This window comes from Somniosus microcephalus, chromosome 8 (assembly GCF_052327205.1).
Source record: "Somniosus microcephalus isolate GS21.2 chromosome 8, FLI_Smic_1.0, whole genome shotgun sequence".
NCBI lineage: Eukaryota > Metazoa > Chordata > Chondrichthyes > Squaliformes > Somniosidae > Somniosus > Somniosus microcephalus.
The window spans coordinates 139005425-139033400 of NC_140994.1; positions in this window are offsets into that span (position 1 = coordinate 139005425).

Sequence of the window (27976 nt, forward strand, 5' to 3'; positions counted from 1 at the left end):
GAGAAGACCGAAGCCATTGTCTTCAGTCCCCGGCACAAATTACATTCCCAAGCCACCGACTCCATCCTTCTTCCTGGCAATAGTCTGAGGCTGAACCAGTTTGTTCGCAACCTTGGTGTCATATTTGACCCCAAAATGACCTTCCTACCCAATATCCACACCATCTCTAAGACTGCCTATTTCCACCTCTGTAACATCGCCCGATTCCATCCCTGCCTCAGCTCATCTGCTGCTGAAACACTCATCCATGCCTTTGTTACCTCTAGACTTGACTATTCCAATACTCACCTAACCACCGGATTCCCACTTTCTACCCTCTGTAAACTTGAGGTCATCCAAAACTCTACTGCCCATGTCCTAACTCGCACAAAGTCCCGTTCATCCATCACCCTTGTGCTCGCTGACCTACTTTGGCTCCCAGTTAAGAAACGCCTCGATTTCAAAATTCTCATCCTTGTTTTCAAATCCCTCCATGACCTTGCCCCTCCCTATCTCTATAACCTCCTCCAGCCCTACAACCCTCCAACATAACTGCACTCCTCCAATTCTGGTCTCTTGAGCATCCACAATTTCCAACATTGTCGGTCGTACTTTCAGCTGCCTAGGCCCTAAGCTCTGGAATTCCCTCCCTAAACCCCTCCACCTCTCTACCTCTCTTTCCTCCGTTAAGATCTACCCGAATTTCTCCTTATGTGGCTCGGTGTCAAATTTTGTTTGATGACACTCCTGTGAAGCGCCTTGGGACGATTTACTATGTATTTAAATACAAGTTGTTGTTGTTTCTAGGATTTAGCTAAAGAGTTATAGTGGAGTTTGCTTCTCAGTGTGTGAAGTACTTTCTATATTCTTTTATTTTTCTTCTTGCTTTGTTTCGCTTTACTCTCTGTCTCCTGCCCCCTCTAGAGGTTAAGGGGGAGTTAGCTTCATACTGAGAATAGCATTGTTGTATGCACACTGCTCAGTGAGAGCAATACACAGCAAGGAGCTAGTCTCTTCAGGAGATTTTTTTTTAAATTGGGAAACCACATTGTAGGAATACGTAGGCCATTTAGCACTTCGAGCCTGTTCCACCATTCAATGAGATCATGGCTGATCTGCAATCTAACTCCATATACCTGCCTTTCCCCATATCCCTTCATACTTTTGATGTGCTGCTTGTAGCCCAGAGAGGGGAGCTGTATTGTTCTTTCAGTTCGTTGTTACTCCTTTATCTGGCATGGTGTAGTGTTTTTTGAACTAAGGGGACTTGATTGAGGGAATTCATAATCCTATCAACAATTTAAAACTACCCAGCATATTTTGGGTTTTAAAACTAGATTCCCTGTTAGGTAGAGTTTGGTTAAAACTTTTCAAACACATTTTATTATTTAAACTGAATTCAACCAACCCATAATTATTGTGATGTCTAAGGTAAGAGCTTCAATTTGATTCATTTTATCAATTTGAAGGATGTTAGTTTAAAAATTTTACAGCTGTATCCGATCCCTGGCAACAGCCTGGTGAGACCACCACCTGTTTTGGGTTAACATTTCGTGCAATTTGTGGCTAGCTCCTTTAAAACAAACTCTCTCATATCCATGAGTAGATGTAAGAGCTGAAGTATTGTCCCACAGAGAATTAACAAACATATAGGGCTCAATTTTAACTCAGCCATCAGGCGGGCTTTGAGGCGTGTGGGGGGTTAAAATCGCAAAACCTGGGGGTCGGGACCCCCCCGCCTGGTTCCCGACACCTAGCCATTTTAACCCAGGCATGTCTGATGGTCCCGAATCAGTCCCGCCAGGGCCCTTAACCAGCATTAATTGGCCTTTATAATCCCATTTTTACAGGCCCTTGCCTGTTTAACCCTTTTCCCACGTAAAACACGCCTGGTGGGGATCACGCCTGTGAAACCTGGCGTGAGCACTATTGGCTTGCTGACTATCAGCTGCAGGTCAACCATTAAAGAGGAGATTTGATCAGTCATCCTTTGCAGGTGGCAGGACTTTGTTGTCTCAGGCCTGGGGCAACTTTTACCAGGCTTAACCACACCTGTGGAAGGTTGGAGCCTCACACACTTCTCCAGTTTGACCTCCTGCGAAACCCCTCTCGCCACCCTCACTCGGTGCTTCCTCAACTGAGGCATCTACCAGAAGCATGGGAGCCATTTTTTTCCTTCCCTTCTTGGCATTAGAGACCCTCCAGCACCAGGCGCGGCAGCAGCAGAACCAGGAACAACAGCAGCAACAGCAGCAGTAGCAGGAGCGATAGGCTGCTGCTCACTCACCTGAGGCAGCACAGGCCAGAAGGTGCCAGCGCATGGAAGCCCGTCGGCGCAGGAGATACCCCCCAAACAGGGTCTACAGACACAGGGTCAGCTACCTCAACATGGCTGAGCAGCAGTGCCAAAGGCAGCTCCGACTTTCGCGACAGGTAGTGACTGACATCTGCGTAATGATACAGCAAGACCTGCTGCCCAGAGGACCAGGTGGACACTCCTTACCAGTGGCCATCAAACTCACCATCGCACTCAACATTTTTGCCTCAGGCTCATTCCAGGGATCAGCAGCAGACATCAGCGGCATCACCCAGTCGGCCGCACACACTTGCATCATGCAGGTAACCGATGCCCTCTTTGCCCTCGCGCACAATCACATCCATTTCACCAGGGATCGCGCAAATGTGACGGCGCGAGCGGTTGGATTAGCTCATCTGGCAGACTTTCCAAGGGTGCAGGGCGTCATTGACTGCACACATGTGGCCCTTAGGGCACCCCATCGCAATCCAGGTATTTTTGTCAACCGCAAGGGCTTCCACTCCCTTAACGTTCAGCTGGTGCGTGACCACAAGAAGGAGATTTTGCATGTTTGTGCCAAGTACCCTGGCAGTTGCCATGACTCCTTCATACTGCGCCAGTCCAGTGTGCCTCCGCTATTCAGTCCGCCAGACCAACTTCACGGATGGCTGCTTGGAGACAAGGGCTATCCCCTGAGGACTTGGCTAATGACGCCGTTGAGGAGGCCAGCCAATGAAGCTGAGGAGCGTTACAACTCCAGCCACATTTCCACTAGATCCGTAATCGAGCAAACCATCTGCTTGCTGAAGATGCGCTTCAGGTGCCTGGATAGATCAGGTGGAGCCCTACAGTACTCAGCAGAAAGGGTCTCCAGAATCGTCGTGGTTTGCTGTGCACTCCACAACATGACACAGCGTCGTGGCTTGCAGATTCCTGAGGACCAAGTGGCTCCTCACATACCTTCCTCAGATGATGATGATGAGGAGGAGGGCGAGAACGAGCATCCTGCAGAGGTCCATCAACCAGCGGCAGCATTACGTGAGAACATTGCTGCCTGGGATGCAAGGAACGCACTCATCCTGGCCAGATTTGCTTAGCCTAGTAAATCAAACTCTTTTGCCTCGCAGCTTCTTACCTGAGCATCGACAATGGCCAAACCCTATGGATTCTGAGCTATTTGACCAGCATCCTCACAACTGCAAGTAATCCTAAGCCCTCAATGTGAAAGCCCCATTCGCGAAATGACAGACGCCAGAACTGCACCAGTTGCCATCAGAATTTTTATGCAAAACACCAACTGATGGCATTTTTACAAAATGCACAACATTTCTCCCAAGTGACTACCCTTGTGATTATTTGTGCTTTATTTTCCTCTTACGTGTGCTCCTACGTAGTGGTATCCCTGTGGCTTCAGTAGATGTGGAGGCCCCTTGCTCACTTTCCTGCTGCTCCTGTCTCGGCTCCTGTCTCGACACCTTTGGCGGGCGTCCTCTGGGGTGGCGAGCCTGTGAGGGCTCGTCAGCAGTCTGCTGCTCCTGCGGCTGTGCAGGAGTTGAGACATCTACCTCAGTTGGGTGTGGACACCGGCGGTGCTGTGACCAAGGGCTCTGCAGTGGCATGGAAGTGTGAGTGCTTGGAGAGGAGCCCCCACTTCCTTGAGGTCTGCCACCAACCTCCCTCTCATGGGTCAGGTCCCCCTCAGTGCCTGCAACTGGCTTGAGAGCACTTTGCTGCACATCAGGGGGGCCATGAGGACCCGTATCTGCAATGGCAGTCCTACTCAGAAGGACTTCCATGAAGGTTTGGTTTCTCTGTTCAATAGACGCCCATCGCTCTTCAAGAGATGTCATTCTATTCTGAACACTCACCATGTTTTCCATACCCTGGCGACTAACATCCTCCATGGCCGTAGCCCTCCTCTCCTCTACTGCAGCCCTCATCTCCTCTACCATGGCCATCCTCTCCTCTATGGTAGCCAGCCTTACCATGGAGGCAGCAATTATTTCCACGTAGGTAGCCATCCTTTCCGTGTTGATGCGTTCATGCGCCACTGACCCCACAAAGGCTCTGCTCATGTTCGCTATGGGCTACTCCATTCAATACCACACTCGCAGCGGCCCTGGAGACAAAACCTGCCAGAGACTCCTGCATCTGTGCATGGAGTTCCATCACCTTTGATCTTACGGATGGACCCAGAGGCAGAGGGTCGACATGCAGCTGAGCCGAGCTGGCAGAGTCCTGCGCCCTCCGACGAGGACTCTCCACTGCTGTCCCTGTCTCCACAATCTGCTGATGTTCACTTGTGAGCTGTGATACACCAGGTGACAACTCTACTCTATGTCCCGAAGGTCCCACCGAGGTGTGAGTGTCTGCGCTGGTGCTGGGTGTGCTTATTTCTGCTGACGCTGCGCCCTCAGATGTTGCAGATTCCTCTGAGGAGTCTGGCATCTCAGGCTCTTCCTCCTGCACACTGGGGACGGGGGATCTCGATGGTCCTGTGGGGGAGTCAAGGAAAAAGTTAGAGATGTGATGCCAAGGTTACATGCACATTGCATTTTGCAGATGATCATAAGTCCATATGATGTAGCTTCAGAATCATTATCAGCGACTCATGCAATGCCAATGAGAGAGATGGAAAACTATTCTGTCACCAGCTTGCGGGGATACACCTGTCTGTCCTTCATCAACTTCCGCATCTCTGTCAGCCCCGACAATCTCCAGGATGGCTTCCTCCCAGGGGGTGAGCTGGGCTAATGAGGGCGGCCCTCCTCCTGTCCTGGCTCGCTCTCTCCTATTGTGAGCCCTCTTTTCCTGCAATAAGGGAGACAAGTGGAGGTTGAGTGAGAATGAAGGAGTGAGTGCAGAGATTGCATAGCATAGATACTTAGAAGGAGACAAAGATGGAGTGAGATTGCAAGACCAAGGGCCCTCCCTGTGTGCTGTCAGTTGTGTTCAAAGCATCAGAGTGAGAGGGAATGTGAGGGCTGCATGGTGGAATAGTTATGTGAATGTGAGCATAGAGAGAGAGGGAATGGGTAAGGGTGCATGGATGTGAGTGTCAAGTGGGATGTGGAGGAAGAGATTGCTAAAGCTGAGTGCTGGTGAGGAAAGGCAATGGGGATCAGATTGAGGGTGATGGAATCTTCATACAGTACTTACTTTTCCAGTGCGATGAAGGTCATGGAATCTTTTTCTGCACTGCATCCAAGTGTGCCGTGTGAGCCAAGGAGTTGACCTCCCCAGCCACCTGTAGCCACACAGCCTTGGTCTGACTGGGAGGCCTCTTCCTCCCTGAAGAAGGGAACAGGACCCCTCTGTGGGCCCTAGCACCATCCAGCAATGCCTGGAGTGAAGCCTCATCAAATTTTGGGGCAGCTCTTGCCCTCCCGCTGGCCGTTGCTCCTGCAGGCTCCTGTGCCATCTCAATGGTGAAGTTTGGAAGCCTGCAGAAGAAGCAAGGCTTGCTGTGGACCTTAAAAGCAGCAGCAATGATGACGTCATATTCTGCGACTTTCTGACTGGAAATACTTTTGCGAAAGCTTCCCACACGTTGGAAATCAATTGGCCAATTGAGTTAAAATTACATCAATCTCACAGACCCATTTAGGTTCGTGTGGGAAACACTCAATTCGGGGAACCCGACAATTCCCCACACCTGAGTTAAAATTGTCCCCTATATATACAAAAGCAAAATGCTGCGGATGCTGGAAATCTGAAATAAAAACAGAAAATGCTGGAAATACTCAGCGGCGAGAGAAACAGAGTTAACGTTGGGGGGGCCCGGCGTTGCCAAGGCTTTTTTGTAAAATGGCAGTTTACAGGGCCGCGCAGTTTACGGCCAGCCGTTGCCGCTCCTGTAGTGTATGTACCCGTCTACCTTTAAGGGAACTATTGAATGTAACCGTTCACCTTTAAGAGGACTACTTTCGGGTGGCACTCTTTGTTGGCTTCTGTATACTGTAATACCGATAGTGACCACACCAGTATATAAGTGTTGTGGCATGATTGCTGGGGCAGATTCGCCCGGACCTTCGAATAGTAAAGACCTGTTTGTTTGTTACTTCTGAAGTCTGTGTATTTATTAACTGCACAACCCACAGACTTTACAGTGGCGACGAGTCCGATCGTACCCTGCGGCAAGACTACCAAAAGCAACGAAGAGCGTCGAAGAGAGACAACCGCCCGCGTCGTGCTACCAAAAGAAAACACGAGGCTGCAACAACAGAAAGCAGGAAGACTAACAACAAAAGCTGTATCAGCAACAGGCACTGACTACCCTTCTGCCACGGTGCAGAGTGAGCCGACCAGCAAGAAACAAGGCGGCCGAAGAGACTGTGAGTAGGGGAAGGTGTAGAAGTATCCGGAGGGTAAGGGCAGAGCACTCGACCTCGGTCGAAGGGGAGCTGTGCCGGCCAAAAGTCGGGTCCAACGGCGTTGGGTGACAGCCGGACCGCGATCGGCGGGAAAAATCCGGGCAGCGACCGCAGCCACGAAGCGCTGAGCCTGCGAGTAGGCGCGGGAAGAGAAACCCAGCCGCAGCCGGGGAGGGAAACACCGGTCTGCGAGAGGGCTGGGGAGGCGAACGGGAACCGTGCGGGTGAGAGCCGGGTGCGGAGAGAGAGACTGCGAGGAGCCAGTCCAGCGGCTGAGCTGTTCTCCACCAACGGGGTACTCAGAGCCGGCAAAACCGAACGTGCGGGAGTGGGAGAGAGACACAGCCGAAAACGGGGTGAGAGACTGCGCGAGAGCCAGCCCAGCGGCTGAACTGTCCTCCGTTAACGGGGTGTACCCAGCGCCGGTAGAGCCGTGCGGGCGGGAGGAAAAGACAGAGCCGAGTAAGGGGAGCTGTGCGGAAGCCAACCAGCGGCTGAACCTGTCCGCTGTGGGGAAAGCGTACCCCTTCCACCAGGGAAGAAACGCGGGAAGCCGCCATTAGGCGGGGAAGACGATTGAAGTGAGCGGGGCGAGAAGGAAAGAGCGGGAAACCGCCATTCTCGCGGGAAAACCGCCATCTTAGAAATAAACAAATAAATAAGAATACTTGAAGAAATACTTGTGTTGTACCCAAGGAAAGAAAGATGCCTAAGCGGGCGGACATCAACGAGTTCAATTCGGAGATAGAAGACTGGGCCACGTACGTAGAATGTATTGAGATACATTGTAAGGCTAACAAAATAGCTAAGGAGGAAAAAGCTTTAACCTTACTTAACATGATGGGTGCGAAAACATTCGGGGTGTTGAAGAATCTTCTCTCACCAGCTAAACCGGCAGATCAGACTTTCGATGATATTGTAGCAGTGCTGAAGGATCACTTGAACCCCACACCGTTGATGCTGGCTGAACGATTCAAATTCTACGCAAGAACGCAGAGGAAAGACGAAAGCAATGCGGAATACTTGGTCGAACTGCGTAGGATAGCGAAATACTGCCAGTTTGGAGGGAATCTGACAGAGGCACTGCGTGACAAGTTCGTATGCGGATTGTCCAAAGAAGGAACGCAGAAACGACTACTGGAAGAAAATGACCTCACACTGGACAGGGCTGTCCTCATAGCTGCATCGCATGAAGCCGCAGCGAAAGGAACGGCGGAAATGCAGCTAAAGGCGGCGGCACTAGGGGTGGACCAAATTACTTCGAGCACAACAAAATGCTACCGTTGTGGGAAGACAACACACGACCAGAATCAATGCTGGGGTAAAAACCAAGAATGCAGGAAATGTGGCAAGATCGGGCACATAGCTAAGGTATGCCGGTCAGGAGCAACGTACAACAATAAGAAGTCACCACAAAAATGGTACGGAAAGGTACAAGAGGTGACTAAGAAGAGTCTGAGGGAACAGAAGTCGGTCTCACACTCCAAATGCAAAGGACTGGACAGTCTGAGAATTCACAACGTGAGCAATGAAGCTGACCGACAAACTATCTGGATAACGCTACAGATTGCAAAGGTCCAAGTAAAAATGGAAGTGGACACCGGATCGGCGTTGACGGTCATGAATAAGCATGACTATAAGAAATTTTTCAAGCATATTCCGCTACGGGATACGGAACTAGTACTACAGACATACACGGGGCACAAAGTATTCCCCATCGGAATGATAGAAGTCAAGGTGAGATACAAGGATAAAGATCATCACCGGTTGGACCTGTATGTATTGCCTGAGGGAGGACCACCACTTCTGGGACGGGAGTGGATCCGAAAAATAAAATTGGACTGGCAGTCACTAAACACCATGACGGTGGATTCCGAAAAAGAGGATGTCAAACCTGAACGGTTGTCCAGAATATTGGACAAAGCTAAGGAGGTATTCCAGCAAGGACTGGGAACACTGCGAGGTATTAAAGCAAAAGTTAAGATTGCAGAAAATGCAAGCCCAAAGTTTTTTAAGGCCAGATCAGTACCTTACGCAATACGACCAGCTGTGGAGGCAGAACTGGAAGAACTTGAGCGATCAGGGGTTCTGTCAAAAGTGGACTGGAGTGAGTGGGCCACGCCCATTGTTCCCGTCATGAAGTCCTCACCGAGTAATAAGCCAGGGGGACCGGGGAAGGTCCGTATCTGCGGAGATTTCAAGATTACTGTGAATCCGGTGCTTCACACGGTACAATACCCGCTTCCGCGGATTGAAGATATCTTTGCTTCGTTGGCTGGAGGGAAACATTTCACGAAAATAGATCTGGCTCAAGCATATCTACAGATGGAGGTCGAGGAAGAGTCACGCCAGTACCTCACCATCAACACTCACAGAGGCTTGTATCGCTACAATAGACTGGTCTTTGGGGTAGCTTCGGCGCCAGCAATTTGGCAGAGGGCCATGGAACAGGTGTTACAAGGAATTCCAAGCACGCAGTGCTACTTAGATGACATTTTAATCACGGGAAAAGATGAGGAAGAACACCTCACGAATTTGAAACTGGTACTCACCAGGTTGAAGGAGTATGGCCTTCGGGTTAATCGCAAGAAGTGTGAGTTCTTCCAAAAACGGATCTCATACTGCAGTCATGTCATTGACCGAGAGGGACTGCATAAGTCACCCGAAAAGATAGAAGCGGTTGTGAAGGCCCCCGCTCCAGGAAACGTATCACAGTTAAGATCATTCTTGGGGTTGATTAATTACTATCACAAGTTTCTGCCAAATTTATCCACGGTACTGCATCCGCTGAATGACCTGTTGCGGAAAGAAACACCATGGAAGTGGAGTGAAGAATGCAAAAAGGCTTTTCGCAGAAGCAAGGAGTTGATTACCTCTGAAGAAGTGTTGGCTCATTTCAACCCAGCATTACCCCTTCGTCTAGCTTGCGATGCTTCCCCATACGGAATTGGGGCAGTACTCTTGCACAGGCTACCAAATGGCTCGGAAAGGCCAGTGGCTTTCGCGTCCCGATCATTGACACCCGCGGAGCGAAATTACGCCCAAATAGATAGGGAGGCCCTCAGTCTTGTGTGGGGCGTGAAGAAATTCAACCATTACCTACAATGTAAAAAGTTCACATTGCTGACAGACCACCAGCCGTTGGTGTCCATATTCAACCCAAATAAGGCCGTTTCCACCATGACAGCACAAAGGTTACAAAGGTGGTCCGTGTTACTTGGGGCACACCAATACGAAATTGAGTACAAAAGGTCTAAACAGCATGGAAATGCTGATGGGTTGTCACGCTTGCCATTGCCGATGGTAGAAGAAGCGAGTATAGTGGACCCAGTAGAGTTGTTCCACTCATCCATAGTGGAGTGTCTACCGATAACAAACTCAATGATTGAGAATGAGACAAGGAATGACCCGACTCTTTCACGAGTCTATGATGTAACGGTGGAAGGATGGCCAGCACAGAGCGAACCAACACTGCAAGCATTTGCACAGAGGAAAGAACAACTGTCAGTGTGTCGAGGAACCCTGATGTGTGGATCTAGAGTGGTGATTCCACCCAAACTCCAAAAGAAGGTGCTAAAGGAGCTGCACGAAGGACATTTGGGGGGAGTAAAGATGAAAAATCTAGCAAGAGCGTTTGTGTGGTGGCCAGGCATTGATGGAGACATAGAGGAGATCACGAAGAACTGCCTAGGATGTCAGAGGGTTCAGAACGCGCCACCCCAGGCTCCTCTGCATCCATGGGAGTGGCCCTCATCGCCTTGGCAAAGTGTACACATCGACTTTGCTGGTCCATTTATGGACTCGATGTTTCTAATAGCGGTGGATGCCCATTCCAAGTGGCCGGAAGTAATTAAAATGACCACCACCACGACGGAAAAAACCATCGCAGTGTTAAGGACTATGTTTGCTCGGAATGGCCTGCCGGAACAGATCTGTTCTGATAATGGACCACAATTTGTGTCCGAAGAATTCAAGAAATTCTTAAAGAGCAATGGGGTTAAACATTACACGTCAGCCCCATACCATCCCGCCTCCAATGGATTGGCTGAAAGGTTTGTCCAGACCTTCAAGAAGGCCGTAAAGGCCATGAGTAATGAAAATATAAGTCTGCAACATAAGGTGGATAGCTTTTTGTTGGCATACCGAAATGCGACACATGCGGTCACAAATCAAACTCCCGCAATGATGTTCTGTAATAGACGCCTAAGATGCCGGCTGGATTTACTAAAACCAAACGTCAGAAGAGATGTAGAGAACCGGCAATTCCAGGGCATGAACGACAGGGTCACTCGATCTTTCCAGATCGGTCAACGAGTTTTGGCCCGGGACTACCGTACTGAGAAATGGCAGCCTGGAACTATTGGGAAAAGGCTGGGGCCATTGATGTACACCGTGGACATTGGAGATAATATAATAAGGCGCCATGTTGACCAAATCATAGGGTCCGCCACAAATGGGCCACCGACTTCACCACCTTATCCGGGTAATGTTGAAACTGAGATACCCAGAACACCTACTTCCGATCTAGTGATACTGGAGTCAGCTGAACCTGACACGGCTTTTCAAGCCGAATCGACCTTGCCAGAAGCACCTCCTAGCCCGCCTGAAATGACGACACCACTGCGGCGTTATCCTGACAGAATCCGGAAACCCCCGGAAAGACTGAATCTATGAACTGTCTTACATAAACCTGTATATATGTTAGAATGTATGTTCACTATGGACTTAGTAAGTAATAAGCTAAAAAGGGAGGATTGTAGTGTATGTACCCGTCTACCTTTAAGGGAACTATTGAATGTAACCGTTCACCTTTAAGAGGACTACTTTCGGGTGGCACTATTTGTTGGCTTCTGTATACTGTAATACCGATAGTGACCACACCAGTATATAAGTGTTGTGGCCTGATTGCTGGGGCAGATTCGCCCGGACCTTCGAATAGTAAAGACCTGTTTGTTTGTTACTTCTGAAGTCTGTGTATTTATTAACTGCACAACCCACAGACTTTACAGCTCCCCCGCTCTGTGTCTCGGGCCGAGCGGTTGTGAGGCCCAGCCCGAGTGACCCCAACTCACCTCCCGCTCCGGCGGGCCGGGAGCGGGATACTGTGCCGGAGCCGCACTGTGGGGGTTTGTTGTGCTGGTGCTGTCGCTGTCGGTATTAAAAAAATGGCGGTGACGTTTCGGGAGGCTGCAGGATTAGGCCCGCCCACACATGGAATGAAACGCCCCCCGTGATGCAAGAGAGAGAGAGAGACTGGGGGAGATGAGAGAGAGAGGGAAGGAGAGAGAGGGAAGGAGAGAGAGAGAGAGAGGGAAGGAGAGAGAGAGAGAGATAGGGAAGGAGAGAGAGACAGAGAGAGAGAGGGAAGGAGAGAGAGAGAGGGAAGGAGAGAGAGACAGACAGAGACAGAGAGGGAAGGAGAGAGAGAGACTGGGGGGAGAGAGAGAGAGACGGGGAGAGAGAAAGAGTAGAGAGACTGGGGGAGAGAGGGAGAGAGAGAGAGAGACTGGGAGATAGAGAGAGAGAGAGACTGGGGAGATAGAGAGAGAGAGACTGAGGGGGGAGAGAGAGAGCGACTGAGGGGAAGAGAGAGAGACTGAGGTAGAGAGAGAGAGACGGGGAGAGAGAGAGAGCAGAGAGACTGGGGGGAGAGAGAAGAGAGAGAATGGGGAGATAGAGAGAGAGAGAGACTGAGGGGGGGAGAGAGAGCGACTGAGGGGGAGAGAGAAAGACTGGGGGAGAGAGAGAGATGGGGAGAGAGAGAGAGAGTAGAGAGACTGGGGGGAGAGAGAGGAGAGAGACTGGGGAGAGAGAGAGAGACTGGGGAGATAGAGAGAGAGAGAGAGAGAGAGAGACTGAGGGGGAGAGAGAGAGAGACTGGGGGAGAGAGACAGGGAGAGAGAGAGAGAGACTGGGGAGAGAGAGAGAGAGAGAGAGACGGGGGAAGGGAGAGAGAGACTGGGGAGAGAGAGAGAGACTGGGGAGATAGATAGATAGAGAGAGAGAGAAAGAGACTGGGGGGGAGAGAGACCGGGGGGGTGGGGGGGGGGAGAGAGAGAGAGAGACTGAGGGGAGAGAGAGAGAGAGATCGGGAGAGAGAGAGAGACTTGGGGGGAGAGGGAGAGAGTGGAGGGAGAGGGAGAGAGTGGGGGAGAGAGAGAGAGAGACTGGGGGAGAGGGAGAGAGTGGGGGAGAGAGAGACTGGAGGGGAGAGAGAGAGAGACTGGGGGAGAGAGAGACTGGTGGAGAGAGAGACTGGAGGAGGGAGAGAGAGACTGGAGGAGAGAGAGAGAGACTGGGGGAGAGAGAGAGAGACTGGGGGAGAGAGAGAGGGACTGGGGGTGAGAGAGAGAGACTGGGAGAGAGAGAGACTGGGAGAGAGAGAGAGAGACTGGGGGGAGAGAGAGAGCAACTGAGGGGGGAGAGAGAGAGACGGGGAGAGAGATAGAGAGCAGAGACTGGGGGGAGAGAGAGGAGAGAGACTGGGGAGAGAGAGGGAGAGACTGGGGAGAGAGAGAGAGAGACTGGGGGAGAGAGAGGAGAGAGACTGGGGAGAGAGAGAGAGGGACTGGGGGAGAGAGAGAGAGAGTCTGGGGGAGAGAGAGAGAGAGAGAGACAGGGAAGGGAGAGAGAGACTGGGGAGAGAGAGAGATAGAGAGACTGGGAGACAGAGAGAGAGAGAGATAGAGAGATGGGGAGCGAGTGAGGGATTGGGGGAGAGAGAGAGAGACTGGAGGAGGGAGAGACTGGAGGAGAGAGAGAGACGGAGAGAGAGAGAGACTGGGAGAGAGAGACTGGAGGAGGGCGAGTCTGGAGGAGAGAGAGACTGGGAGACTGGGGAGAGAGAAAAACTGGGAGAGAGAGAGAGAGAGAGAGACTGAGGGGGAGAGAGAGAGAGACGGGGAGAGAGAGAGAAACTGCGGGAGAGAGAGAGAGACTGGGGGGGAGAGAGAGAGACTGGGGGGGAGAGAGAGAGAGACTGGGAGAGAGAGATAGAAACTGGGGGGAGAGAGAGAGACTGGGGGAGAGAGAGAGAGACTGGGGGGGAGAGAGAGAGTGGGGGGGAGAGAGAGAGACTGGGAGAGAGAGATAGAAACTGGGGGGAGAGAGAGAGTGACTGAGGGGGGAGAGTGGAGAGACTGGGGGGAGAGAGAGGAGAGAGACTGAGGAGAGAGAGAGAGAGACTGGGGGAGAGAGAGGAGAGAGACTGGGGAGAGAGAGAGAGACAGGGGAGAGAGAGACTGGGGGAGAGAGAGAGACGGGGGAGAGAGAGAGACGGGAGAGAGAGAGAGAGAGATGGGGGAAGGGAGAGAGAGACTGGGGAGAGAGAGAGATAGAGAGACTGGGAGACAGAGAGAGAGAAATAGAGAGACGGGGAGCGAGAGAGAGATTGGGGGGAGAGAGAGAGAGACTGGAGGAGGGAGAGACTGGAGGAGAGAGAGAGACGGAGAGAGAGAGAGACTGGGAGAGAGAGACTGGAGGAGGGAGAGTCTGGAGGAGAGAGAGAGACTGGGAGACTGGGGGAGAGAGAGAGACTGGGAGATAGAGAGAGAGAGAGAGAGAGAGAGACTGAGGGGGGAGAGAGAGAGAGACGGGGCGAGAGAGAGAAACTGGGGAGAGAGAGAGAGAGAGAGAGACTGGGGGAAGAGATAGAGAGACTGGGAGACAGAGAGAGAGAGACTGGGAGACAGAGAGAGAGATAAAGAGACGGGGAGAGAGAGAGAGATTGGGGGGAGAGAGGGGGAGAGGGCTAGAAATTTGGTATCGCCCTGTTTGGAGAGGGAAGGAGAGAGAGACAGAGAGAGAGAGGGAAGGAGAGAGAGAGAGAGAGGGAAGGAGAGAGAGAGGGAGGGTGAGAGAGACAGAGAGAGAGAGGGAAGGAGAGAGAGACAGAGAGAGAGGGAAGGAGAGAGAGAGAGAGAGGGAAGGAGAGAGAGAGACAGACAGAGACAGAGAGGGAAGGAGAGAGAGAGACTTGGGGGAGAGAGAGAGAGACGGGGAGAGAGAAATAGTAGAGAGACTGGGGGGAGAGAGGGAGAGAGAGAGAGATGGGGAGATAGAGAGAGAGACTGAGGAGATAGAGAGAGAGACTGAGGGGGGAGAGAGAGAGCGACTGAGGGGGAGAGAGAGAGACTGGGGGAGAGAGAGAGAGAGACTGGGGAGATAGAGAGAGAGCGACTGAGGGGGAGAGAGAATAAACTCAGCTCCTTTGAGGAATCTATCGTATCTAATTGTTTCTGGGACAACTGGAATACATTACACAAAAAGCAACGCGAAGAATTGCCCATTCAAAATGGAGACATATGGGAAAACCATTTTGAAAAATTATACCAGAAAAACACACTAAGCCCAGAGCAAGATCTAATATGCAAAGATTTGGAAAAGCTCGAACTGGCCATAAAAGACCAACAAAACCCATTAGACCACCCAATAACTGAAAAAGAGCTACTTGAAAAATTCAAGGACCTGCGACCAAGAAAAGCTTGCGGTGCAGATGGCATCCTAAACAAGATGATTAAGCACACTGATGATAAAATGAAATTGGCTATCCTAAAGCTCTTCAACTTTGCTCTGAATGTCGGTTACTTCCCTGATATCTGGAACAAAGGACTCATAATGCCCATATACAAAAGTGGAGACAAAGTTGACCCAAATAACTATCGAGGCATCTGTGTGAACAGTAACCTGGGGAAGATATTCTGTAGTATCATAAACCAAAGACTTATAAATTTCCTTGAGGAGCACGATGTCTTGAGTAAAAGCCAAATAGGATTCTTACCAAATTATAGAACATCGGACCATATTTTTACCCTACACACCCTAATTGACAAACATGTTCACCAAAACAAAAGCAAAATTTTTGCCTGCTTTATAGATTTCCAGAAGGCTTTCGATTCTATTTGGCACGACGGTCTATTCTTGAAACTTATTGAAAGTGGGGTAGGGGGAAAAACATATGATGTAATTAAATCAATGTATACAAACAATAAATGTGCAGTTAAAATTGGAGACAAACAAACAAAATATTTCTCACAGGGGCGCGGAGTGGCGCAGGGCTCGCCTATCTCACCGACACTCTTTAATATTTACATAAATGAATTGGCAAAACTACTTGAACAATCTACAGCACCTGGCCTCGCCCTATATGACTCCAAGGTTAAATTCCTCCTCTATGCAGATGACCTGGTTCTGCTCTCACCAACTGAGGAGGGACTACAGCGGAACCTGGATCTGCTAGAGTCGTTCTGTCAGACCTGGGCCCTGACAATAAACCCCCAAAAAAACAAAGTTCTGGTGTTCCAGCAAAGATCCGGACATCAGGGACCCAGAATAAACTTCACAATAGGAGCAACTAAAATCGAACAAACTACAAATTACACATATCTAGGCCTAAAAATCAGTTCTATGGGAAACTTTCATTTGGCTGTGAATGAACTGAAAGAGAAAGCAAGAAGGGCTTTCTATGCCATCAAGAAGGCAACCCAAATAGAAATTCCAATTGTCATTTGGCTCAAAATTTTAAATCAGTAATTGAACCAATTGCACTCTATGGCAGTGAGGTGTGGGGTCCGCTAACACAACAAGAATTCACAAAATGGGACAAACACCCAATTGAAATCCTGCATGCAGAATTCTGTAAAAGTATCCTCCGGACTCAGAGGAAAACCACAAACAATGCATGCAGGGCAGCACGGTGGCATAGTGGTTAGCACTGTTGCCTCACAGCGCCAGGGACCCGGGTTCGAATCCGGCCTCGGGTGACTGTCTGTGTGGAGTTTGCACATTCTCCCCGTGTTTGCGTGGGTTTCCTCCGGGTGCTCCGGTTTCCTCCCACAGTCCAAAGATGTGCGGGTTAGTTGATTGGCTATGATAAATTGACCCTTAGTGTTAGGGGATTAAATACGTGGGGTTACGGGGATAGGGTGGGATATGTGTCGGTGCAGGCTCGATGGGCCGAAATGGCCTCTATCTGCACTGTGGGGTTTCTATGATTCTGTGAACTAGGCCAATATCCACTACTAATTAATATCCAAAAACGAGCCATCAAATTTTGGAAACACCTAAAAATGAGCAACCCCCACTGCTATCATTACAATGCCTTGAAATGCCAAGAGATGATCATAGAGAAGAGTCCCCTCAGTCAACTAGTCCTGGGACTCAGTGAAGTAACTACCAACACTAATAATAATAACCAGCCCCAGGACAGTGACACCCTAGCACAGAGAATTCAACCCAACACAATTATCACTAAACAAAAGGAAAAATACTTGACCTATTGGACAGAAACAACAAAAACCCAAAACAAACTCGATTGCTATTTGGCCCTAAACAGACAATACACCATGGCTGAATACCTGACCATGGTAAAGGATAGCAAACTGAGAAAAACCTTGACAATGTACAGACTTAGTGAACATAGCCTGGCCATCGAAAAAGGCAGACACAGGCAGATCCGGCTGCCAAGAGAGGACAGGATGTGCTCTCACTGCAAGACAGAGATGCACTTCCTCACAACTTGCGGAAACTATCAGGACATGAGGGAGAATTTCTACCCAAAATTCACAAAAATATGCCCTGAATTCAAAAATTTGAATGACCTCCAAAAACTCCCATATCTATTGGGGGAACAGAGAAAATGTGTAACTATGGCGGCAAACTATGTTACAGCTTGCCACAAGCAGAGGGACAACCAGTGACACATTAAATCTAAGAAAAGATTATATGCATATTATATGTGCATATAGCTATGTATACATGGGTATACTTGTGTCTAGATCGGTGTTTATGTGGTCAATCATACATGTATTTCTGTGCTTTGGCAACATAAGATGTATCTTGTCATGCCAATAAAGCAATTTGAATTGAATTGAATTGAATTGAATTGAGAGAGACTGGGGGAGAGAGAGAGAGACGGGGAGAGAGAGAGAGAGTAGAGAGTCTGGGGGGAGAGAGAGGAGAGAGACTGGGGAGAGAGAGAGAGAATGGGGAGATAGAGAGAGAGAGAGAGCGAGACTGAGGAGGGAGAGAGAGAGCGACTGAGGAGGGAGAGAGAGCGAGAGAGACGGGGAGAGAGAGAGAGGGAGAGACTGGGGGAGAGAGAGACTGGGGAGATAGAGAGAGAGAGACTGAGGGGGGAGAGAGAGAGCGACTGAGGGGGAGAGAGAGGCTGGGGGAGAGAGAGAGAGACAGGGGAGAGAGAGAGAGAGAGTAGAGAGACTGGGGTGAGAGAGAGGAGAGAGACTGGGGAGAGAGAGAGAATGGGGAGAGAGATGGGGAGAGAGAGAGAGAGACTGGGGGGAGAGAGAGAGAGAGAGAGAGAGCGAGTGAGAGAGAGACTGGGGGGGAGAGAGAGAGACCGGGGGGGGTGGGGGGAGAGAGAGAGAGACTGAGGGGAGAGAGAGAGAGATGGGGAGAGAGAGAGAGAGAGAGACTTGGGGGGAGAGGGAGAGAGTGGAGGGAGAGGGAGAGAGTGGGGGAGAGAGAGAGAGAGAGAGAGAGCGAGAGAGAGACTGAGGGGGAGAGAGAGAGAGACTGGGGAGAGAGACGGGGAGAGAGAGAGAGAGACTGGGGAGATAGAGTGAGAGAGAGAGAGAGAAAGCGAGCGAGAGAGAGACTGGGGGGGGGTGGGGAGAGAGAGAGACCGGGGGGGTGGGGGGAGAGAGAGAGAGACTGAGGGGAGAGAGAGAGAGATGGGGAGAGAGAGAGAGAGAGAGACTTGGAGGGAGAGGGAGAGAGTGGAGGGAGAGGGAGAGAGTGGGGGAGAGAGAGAGAGAGACTGGGGGGAAAGGGAGCGAGTGGGGGAGAGAGAGAGAGAGACTGGGGGGAGAGAGAGACTGGGGAGAGAGAGACTGGAGGGGAGAGAGAGAGACGGGGGGAGAGAGAGACTGGGGCAGAGAGAGACTGGGGGAGAGAGAGAGACTGGGGGAGAGAGAGAGAGACTGGGGGGAGAGAGAGAGACTGGGGGGGAGAGAGAGAGAGACTGGGAGAGAGAGATAGAAACTGGGGGGAGAGAGAGAGAGACTGAGGGGGAGAGAGAGAGAGACTGGGGAGAGAGACAGGGAGAAAGAGAGAGAGACTGGGGGAGAGAGAGAGAGAGAGAGATGGGGGAAGGGAGAGAGAGACTGGGGAGAGAGAGAGAGACTGGGGAGATAGAGAGAGAGAGAGAGAGAGAGCGAGCGAGAGAGAGACTGGGGGGGAGAGAGAGTGACCGGGGGGGTGGGGGGGGAGAGAGAGAGAGACTGAGGGGAGAGAGAGAGAGAGATGGGGAGAGAGAGAGAGAGAGAGAGAGAGAGTCATAGAGTCATAGAGTTATACAGCACGGATAAAGGCCCTTCGGCCCATCGTGTCCGCGCCGGCCATCAAGCCCTGTCTAATCTAATCCCATATTCCAGCATTTGGTCCGTAGCCTTGTATGCTATGGCATTTCAAGTGCTCATCCAAATGCTTCTTAAATGTTGTGAGGGTTCCTGCCTCCACAACCCTTTCAGGCAGTGAGTTCCAGACTCCAACCACCCTCTGGGTGAAAAAGTTCTTTCTCAAATCCCCTCTAAACCTCCCGCCCTTTACCTTGAATCTATGCCCCCTAGTTATTGACCCCTCTACTAAGGGAAAAAGCTCCTCAGCATCCATCCTATCTATGCCCCTCATAATTTTGTACACCTCAATCATGTCCCCCCTCAGCCTCCTCTGCTCCAAGGAAAACAAACCCAATCTGCCCAGTCTCTCTTCATAGCTGAAGCGCTCCAGCCCTGGTAACATCCTGGTGAACCTCCTCTGCACCCTCTCCAACGCGATCACATCCTTCCTGTAGTGTGGCGACCAGAACTGCACACAGTATTCCAGCTGTGGCCTAACCAGTGTTTTATACAGCTCCATCATAACCTCCTTGCTCTTATATTCAATGCCTCGGCTAATGAAGGCAAGTATCCCATATGCCTTTTTTACCACCTTATCCACCTGTTCCACCGCCTTCAGGGATCTGTGTACTTGCACACCCAGATCCCTCTGACCCTTCGTCTTGCCTAGGGTCTTTCCATTCATTGTGTATTCCCTTGCCTTGTTAGTCTCCCCAAAGTGCATCACCTCGCACTTTTCCAGGTTAAATTCCATTTGCCACTGTGCCGCCCATCTGACCAACCCATCTATATCGTCCTGCAGACTGAGGCTACCCTCCTCGCTATTTACCACCCTACCAATTTTTGTATCATCCGCGAACTTACTGATCATACCTTTTACATTCATATCCAAGTCATTAATGTAGACCACAAACAGCAAGGGACCCAGCACCGATCCCTGTGGTACCCCACTGGCCACAGGCTTCCAGTCACAAAAACAACCTTCGACCATCACCCTCTGCCTTCTGCCACTAAGCCAGTTTTGTATCCAATGTGCCAAGGCACCCTGGATTCCATGGGCTCTTACCTTCTTGACCAGTCTCCTGTGCGGGACTTTATCGAAGGCCTTACTGAAATCCATGTATACCACATCCACTGCGTTACCCTCATCCACACACCTAGTCACCCCCTCAAAAAATTCAATCAAATTAGTCAGACATGATCTTCCCTTGACAAAGCCATGTTGACTATCCCTGATTAATCCTTGCCTCCCCAAGTGGAGACAAATTTTGTCCCTCAGAATTTTTTCCAATAATTTTCCTACCACTGATGTTAGGCTCACTGGCCTGTAGTTCCCCGGTTTTTCCCTACTACCCTTCTTGAATAATGGTACTACATTAGCGGTTCTCCAGTCCTCTGGCACATCCCCTGTGGCCAGAGAGGTCCTGAATATATGTGTTAGAGCCCCCGCAATCTCTTCCTTTGCCTCACACAGCAGCCTGGGATACATTTCATCCGGGCCTGGGGATTTATCCATTTTTCGGCCAGCTAAAACCGCCAATACCTCCTCCCTCTCGATGTTAATATGTTCGAGCATATCACAGTCCCCCCGCCCTATTTCTATGTCTACATGGTCCTTCTCCATAGTGAAAACAGATGCAAAAAATTCATTTAGAACCCCTCCTACATCTTCCGGCTCCACACACAGATTGCCACTTTTGTCCCTAATGGGCCCTATTTTTTCCCTAGTTATCCTCTTACCCTTAATATACTTATAAAACATCTTAGGATTTTCCTTTATTTTGCTCGCCAGTGTTATTTCATGGCCCCTCCTTGATCTCCTAATTTCTTTTTTAAGTATCCCCCTGCACTTTTTGTACTCCTCTAGGGCTTCCTCCGTCTTTAGCCTTTTGTATCTACCAAAAGCCCTCCTTTTTTTCCTAATCCATTCTCGTATATCCCCTGACATCCAAGGTTCCCTGTGGGGGGAGAGGGAGAGAGTGGAGGGAAAGGGAGAGAGTGGGGGAGAGAGAGAGAGAGAGACTGGGGGGAGGGGGAGAGAGTGGGGGAGAGAGAGAGAGAGACTGGGGGGAGAGAGAGACTGGGGAGAGAGAGACTGGAGGGGAGAGAGAGAGAGACTGGGGGAGAGAGAGACTGGAGGAGAGAGAGAGAGACTGGGGGGAAAGAGAGAGACTGGGGGAGAGAGAGAGAGACTGGGGGGAGAGAGAGAGACTGGGGGGAGAGAGAGAGAGACTGGGAGAGAGAGATAGAAACTGGGGGGAGAGAGAGAGTGACTGAGGGGGGAGAGAGAGAGACGGGGAGAGAGAGAGAGAGAGACTGAGGGGGGAGAGAGAGAGCGACTCAGGGGGAGAGAGAGAGACTGGGGGAGAGAGAGAGAGAGACGGGAGAGAGAGAGAGAGAGAGTAGAGAGACTGGGGGGAGAGAGAGGATGAGAGACTGAGGAGAGAGAGAGAGAGACTGGGGGAGAGAGAAGAGAGAGACTGGGGAGAGAGAGAGAGACTGGGGGGAGAGAGAGAGAGACTGGGAGAGAGAGATAGAAACTGGGGGGAGAGAGAGAGTGACTGAGGGGGGAGAGAGAGAGACGGGGAGAGAGAGAGAGAGAGACTGAGGGGGGAGAGAGAGAGCGACTCAGGGGGAGAGAGAGAGACTGGGGGAGAGAGAGAGAGACGGGAGAGAGAGAGAGAGAGAGTAGAGAGACTGGGGGGAGAGAGAGGATGAGAGACTGAGGAGAGAGAGAGAGAGACTGGGGGAGAGAGAAGAGAGAGACTGGGGAGAGAGAGAGAGACTGGGGGAGAGAGAGGCTGGGGGAGAGAGACGGGGGAGAGAGAGAGACGGGGGAGAGAGAGAGAGAGAGACGGGGGAAGGGAGAGAGAGACTGGGGAGAGAGAGAGAGAGAGCGACTGGGAGACAGAGAGAGAGAGATAGAGAGACGGGGAGCGAGAGAGAGATTGGGGGAGAGAGAGAGACTGGAGGAGGGAGAGACTGGAGGAGAGAGAGAGACGGAGAGAGAAGGAGAATGGGAGAGAGAGACTGGAGGAGGGAGAGTCTGGAGGAGAGAGAGAGACTGGGAGACTGGGGGAGAGAGAGAGACTGGGAGATAGAGAGAGAGAGAGAGAGAGAGACTGAGGGGGGAGAGAGAGAGAGACGGGGCGAGAGAGAGAAACTGGGGGAGAGAGAGAGACTGGGGGAAGAGATGGAGAGACTGGGAGACAGAGAGAGAGAGACTGGGAGACAGAGAGTGAGATAAAGAGATGGGGGAGAGAGAGAGAGATTGGGGGGAGAGAGAGGGAGAGGGCTAGAAATTAGCTATCGCCCCGTTTGGAGAGGGAAGGAGAGAGAGACAGAGAGAGAGGGAAGGAGAGAGAGAGAGAGAGGGAAGGAGAGAGAGAGACAGAGAGGGAAGGAGAGAGAGAGGGAAGGAGAGAGAGAAAGAGAGAGAGGGAAGGAGAGAGAGAAAGAGGGAAGGAGAGAGAAAGAGAGAGAGAGAGGAAAGGAGAGAGAAACAGAAGCAGAGAGAGAGGAGAGGAGAGAGAGACAGAGAGGGAAGGAGAGAGAGAGAGACAGAGGGAAGGAGAGAGAGACAGAGAGAGAGAGGGAAGAAGAGAGAGAGACAGAGAGGGAAGGAGAGAGAGAAAGAGAGGGAAGGAGACAGAGACAGAGAGAGAGAGGGAAGGAGAAGAGAGACAGAGAGGGAAGGAGAGACAGAGAGAGAGGGAAGGACAGAGAGAGAGAGAGAGAGAGAGAGAGGGAAGGAGAGAGAGACAGAGCGGGAAGGAGAGAGAGAGAGAGAGGGAAGGAGAGAGCGAGAAGGAGAGAGTGAGGGAAGGAGATAGAGAAGAGAGGAAGAGGCCCGGCCCGAGTCACCCCAGCTGAGTAGGCTGGGCACAGTGAAAGCATTGATTTCTTTATGACAGCACAAAAGCTGCTCTGGCATCATAGCAGCTCTTCGACATCATAGTCACTCAATGCTAATGAGCGGATAATGAGCGGAATTTTGAATGTTTTTTGGATACCGTCGGCACAATTTTTGTCTCACCGAAAAGTAAATACACTTATGACCGTTCTGGAATCGTAAGCTTTCTTTTGATGTAACACACGTGTAGGTGCGCTCTATGGGCTAGAAATTCAGTAGGCTTTGCGCCCAGTTTTCGCCCAAAGAGGGCTTTTGCGCCACTTGCTGAGCTTTCGCCGATATTCAGCGCTGCGGCAATGGCGGCATTAGCCAGTAGCGCTGCGCCGCCACCGATGACGTCATCGGCGTGCGCAGTGTCCCGCTACCGCCCCGCTACCGGCCCGACCATCATATTTAGTTGCGGCCGCCTCTTCCACAGCAGCCGCAAACAGCGATCAGAAAACGGGGCCGTCCTGTAGCCTTAGTGGGGCGCTTTAAGGTGGAGGTGCGGCCGGCCGCTTTTTCGGCGGCCGCCTGCCCGCACCTCCTTCCCCGGCCTCCTCCACCCCCCCCCGCGGCATTGCCGGCTGCTTTCCGCGAACCCGGCACTTCTCCGTGGTGCCGGGCTCATTTGCCGGCACTATCCAGCGGCGATCTCCCCGTTGCAGGCACCTCCCCCTTAAGAGAAGGAGGAGGCTTGCAGTACTGCAGCCTGCCGCTCCGCAGCGGGTGGCGCAGCGGCGCCTAGAGCGCTGAAATTCAGTTTCAGCGCCCCAAGCGGGGGTGGGCACACCCTGGAATAGCGCCCGGTTCCGACTTGGGGCGCAAAAACTGAATATCTGACGGGCGCAACTGGCTCCGCGCTCAGCGCTAACTTTTGGGCGCACGCCAGCTGGCAGGCCCAAAGTGAATTTCTAGGCCTATAACTTTTGAGTGTATAGAGGACAGACAGACAGACAGACAGGTGAGCAATATGATGCCTTTCAAGTCCACAGCATTTGCAGTCAATGAATTGCTTTTGAAGCGTAGTCATTGCTGTTATGTGGGCTAATGCAACAGGTTATACAAACAGCAAATGAGATAAATAACCAGCTAATCTGTTTTGGTAGGTCTCCCATCTTCCACCTTACAGAAACTTGAGCTCATCCAAAACTCTGCTACCCGTATCCTAACTCACACTATCCCGATTGTCCCGTTCCCCCATCCAAGCAAGTGGAGAGTGTTCCATCACACTCCTGACTTGTGCCTTGTTTGTGGGGGCGAGGCTTTATGGAGTCAGAAGGTGAGTCACTCACCGCAGAATACCCAACCTCTGACATGCTCTGGTATGCTATTCTTTTGTAGAATACTTTTGTAACTGCAGCATTCTTTTGTATTTCTTACTACAGGTAGCAGACAGGAGACTATTGGAGAAAAGTAAGGGTACAGATTTTGGAAAATTAAGGCGTATACTTTGGAAAATAGCAGTCAGATATATATATAAATAACTGAATAGATCATGCAGTTTGGCTTTCTAAACATCCATTCCCTCCACCACTGGCGCACTGTGGCTGCATTGTATACTATCTACAGGGTGTACTGCAGCAACTCACCAAGGCTTCTTTGACAGCACCTCTCAAACCCGCAACCTCCACCATCTAGAAGGCCTAGGCTTTGTGGTCCTGTCTCACCCGCTGTCTGGTGGATCGCGGACTGATCCACACCAACTCAACCCAGCCCCTTTTCAAGAGGCCAGTTCTGGTAACAATGAGATGCACCTGCCCATATGTGGACAATGAGAGAAACACAGTCTCCACTGTGTCTCCTGTATTTACCCCGCTTTGAACACTAAGCCCTGGCCTCAAGCATTTAATGGTTGGCGGAGGGACGATGAAAATGTTGCCGGCAGCCAGGGCCTGTGAAACAGCTCTCCAGGCCCCAGAAAAGGGTAAGAAGTATTTGATTATTTTTGTCACTTTTTATTAGCAGCTCTGAGGCAACTGTCATTGTCACCAAGGAGCCGAGGAGGAGCGGACCGAGCCGGGAACCGGAGCAGAGGCCAGTAAATAAAGAGCACGGTCGGAGAGGGCCCTGAACTCACTGCGAGCAGCCGAAGAGGAACGGATGGAGCCGGGAACCGGAGCAGAGGCCAGTAAATAAAGAGCGCGGTCGGAGAGGGGCCTGAACTCACTGTGAGCAGCCGAGGAGGAACAGACCTAGCCGGGAACCAGAGCAGAGGCCAGTAAATAAAGAGCACGGTCGGAGAGGGGCCTGAACTCACTGCGAGCAGCCGAGGAGGAGTGGACCGAGCCGGGAACCGGAGCAGAGGCCAGTAAATAAAGAGCACGGTCGGAGAGGGGCCTGAACTCACTGCGAGCAGCCGAGGAGGAGCGGACTGCACCAGAAACCAGAGCAGAGGCCAGTAAATAAAGAGCGCGGTCGGAGAGGGGCCTGAACTCACTGCGAGCAGCCAAGGAGGAGCGGACTGCGCCGGGAACCAGAGCAGAGGCCAGTAAATAAAGAGCGCGGTCGGAGAGGGGCCTGAACTCACTGTGAGCAGCCGAGGAGGAGTGGACCAAGCCGGGAACTGGAGCAGAGGCCAGTAAATAAAGAGCGCAGTCGGAGAGGGGCCTGAACTCACTGCGAGCAGCCGAGGAGGAGCGGACTGCGCCGGGAACCAGAGCAGAGAGGAAAAAATCCAGGAGTCCAAAAAACAAGGCGTGACATCACAGGAAAGCAGGGAAGTGATTGGTTGGTCAGTATTTCTCTCTTTATCTTGGGCATTTGTTTAAATTAAGAGCCGGGATTAAAACCTAAATGTTCAAAAAGCGGGAGCTGATTGGTGAGTATCTGGTAAGTGTTTTTACTTGGCTTTCTTAAAGTTTTTAAGTTTATTCCAGCTAGGTTAGTAAATAGTCTGTTAATTAAAGGTATGGCAGGTCAGCTCACACCCGTGGAATACACATCCTGTGCCATGTGGGAAGTCCTGGACACCTCCCGTGGTCTGGACGACCACATGTGCGGGAAGTGTCGCCAGCTACAGCCGCTCGAGCACTGGGTTATGGAGCTTGAGCGGCAGCTGCAGTCAATGCTGTGCACTCGCGAGGCTGAGAGCTACATGGAGAGCACGTTTCGGGAGGTAGTCACCCTACAGCTTAAGAGTGTGCAGGCAGAGAGGGAATGGGTGACCGTCAGACAGAAGAGGAGGGCCAGGCAGGTAGTGCAGGAGTCCCCTGAGCTCATCTTGCTCATCAACCAGTATTTGGTGCTGAGTACTGGTGAGGGAAATGGTTCATTTGGGGAGTGCAGCCAGAGCCAAGTCCACAGCACCATGGAAGGCTCAGCTGCACAGGGGGGGGGGTGTGGAAGAGGAGAGGGAGAGTAATAGCGATAGGAGATTCAATAGTTAGGGGAGCAGACAGGCGTTTCTGTGGCCGCAGACATGACTCCAGGATATTATGTTGCCTCCCTGCTTCCAGGGTCAAGGATGTCACTGAACGGCTGCAGGGCATTCTGAGGGGGGAGGGTGAACAGCCAGAGGTCGTGGTCCATATCGGTACCAACAAAATAGGTAGGAAGAGGGATGAGGTCCTGCAGGCAGAGTTTAGGGAGCTAGGGAAGAGGTTAAAAAGCAGGACCTCTGGATTACTACCAGTGCCACGTGCCAGTGAGTACAGAAATAGGAAGATAGAGCAGATGAATGCGTGGCTGGAGAGATGGTGTAGGAGGGAGGGCTTTAGATTCCTGAGGAATTGGAGCCGTTTCTGGGGGAGGTGGGACCTCTACAAGCCAGACGGGTTGCACCTCAACGGGAACGGGATCGATATCCTCGCGGGAGGGTTTGCTAGTGCTGTTGGGGAGGGTTTAAACTAGCTTGGCATGGGGATGGGAACCTAAGTATAGAGTCAATAGGGAGGGAAGAGAAACTGGAATTTGAAAACAAAAACGTAGAAAGTAAATTGGAAGGACAGAGGAATCAAGGGCTAGATAGCAGTCAACAAGGAGGTTTGCCTGCACTAAATGGTATATACAGGTACTTCAATGCAAGGAGTATAGCGTACAGGGCAGATGAGCTGAGGGCACAGGTAGATACTTGGGACTATGATATTATAGCTATTACAGAGATGTGGCTGAAAGAGGGGCAGGTATGGCAGCTGAACATTCCTGGTTACAGGATTTTCGGACAGGATAGAGAGGGAAGTAAAAAGGGAGGGGGGGTCGCGGTATTGATTAAAGAAACTATTACAGCTGTGAGGAGGGATGATATGTTGGAGGGATCATCAAACGAGACCATATGGGTCAGATTGAAAAACAAAAAAGGGCGATCACACTGCTGGGAGTGTACTACAGACCCCCAAACAGTGAGAGGGAGATAGAAGAACAAATATGTAGACAAATTTCTGAGAAGTGTAAAAAGTACAGGGCAGTAATAGTAGGGGATTTCAACTACCCCAATATTAACTGGGATAAAATTAGTGTGAAGGGTATAGAGGGTGCGGAATTCCTAAAATGTATCCAGGAGAACTTTTTTAGCCAGTATGTAGCAAGTCCAGCATGGGAGGGGGTGGTTCTGGACTTAGTTTTAGGGAATGAAGCTAGGGTAGAAGGAGTATTAGTGGGGGAGCATTTTGGTGCTCATGACCATAATTCTGTTATATTTAAGGTAGTTATGGAAAAGGACAAGGATAGACCAGGAATAAAAATTCTAAATTGGGGAAAAGCAAATTTTGCTAAGCTCAGAGGGGATTTAGCCATAGTGGACTGGAAACAGCTACTTGAAGGTAAATCAGTGTCAGAGCAGTGGGAGGCATTCAAGGAGGAGATCCGGAGGGTTCAGACCAAATATGTGCCGTTAAAGAAAAAAGGTGGCACTAACAAATCTAGAGCCCCCTGGATGTCTAGAGACATACAGGGTAGGATAAAGAAAAACAGGGAGGCGTATGACAGATACCGAGGGCTAAATACTCCAGAATTTTAAAGGAGTACAGAAAGTGCAGGGGTGCAATGAAAAGGGATATTAGGAAAGCAAAGAGAGAGCATGAAAAATTCTTGGCAGGTAAAATCAAGGAAAACCCAAAGATGTTTTATAAATATATTAAGA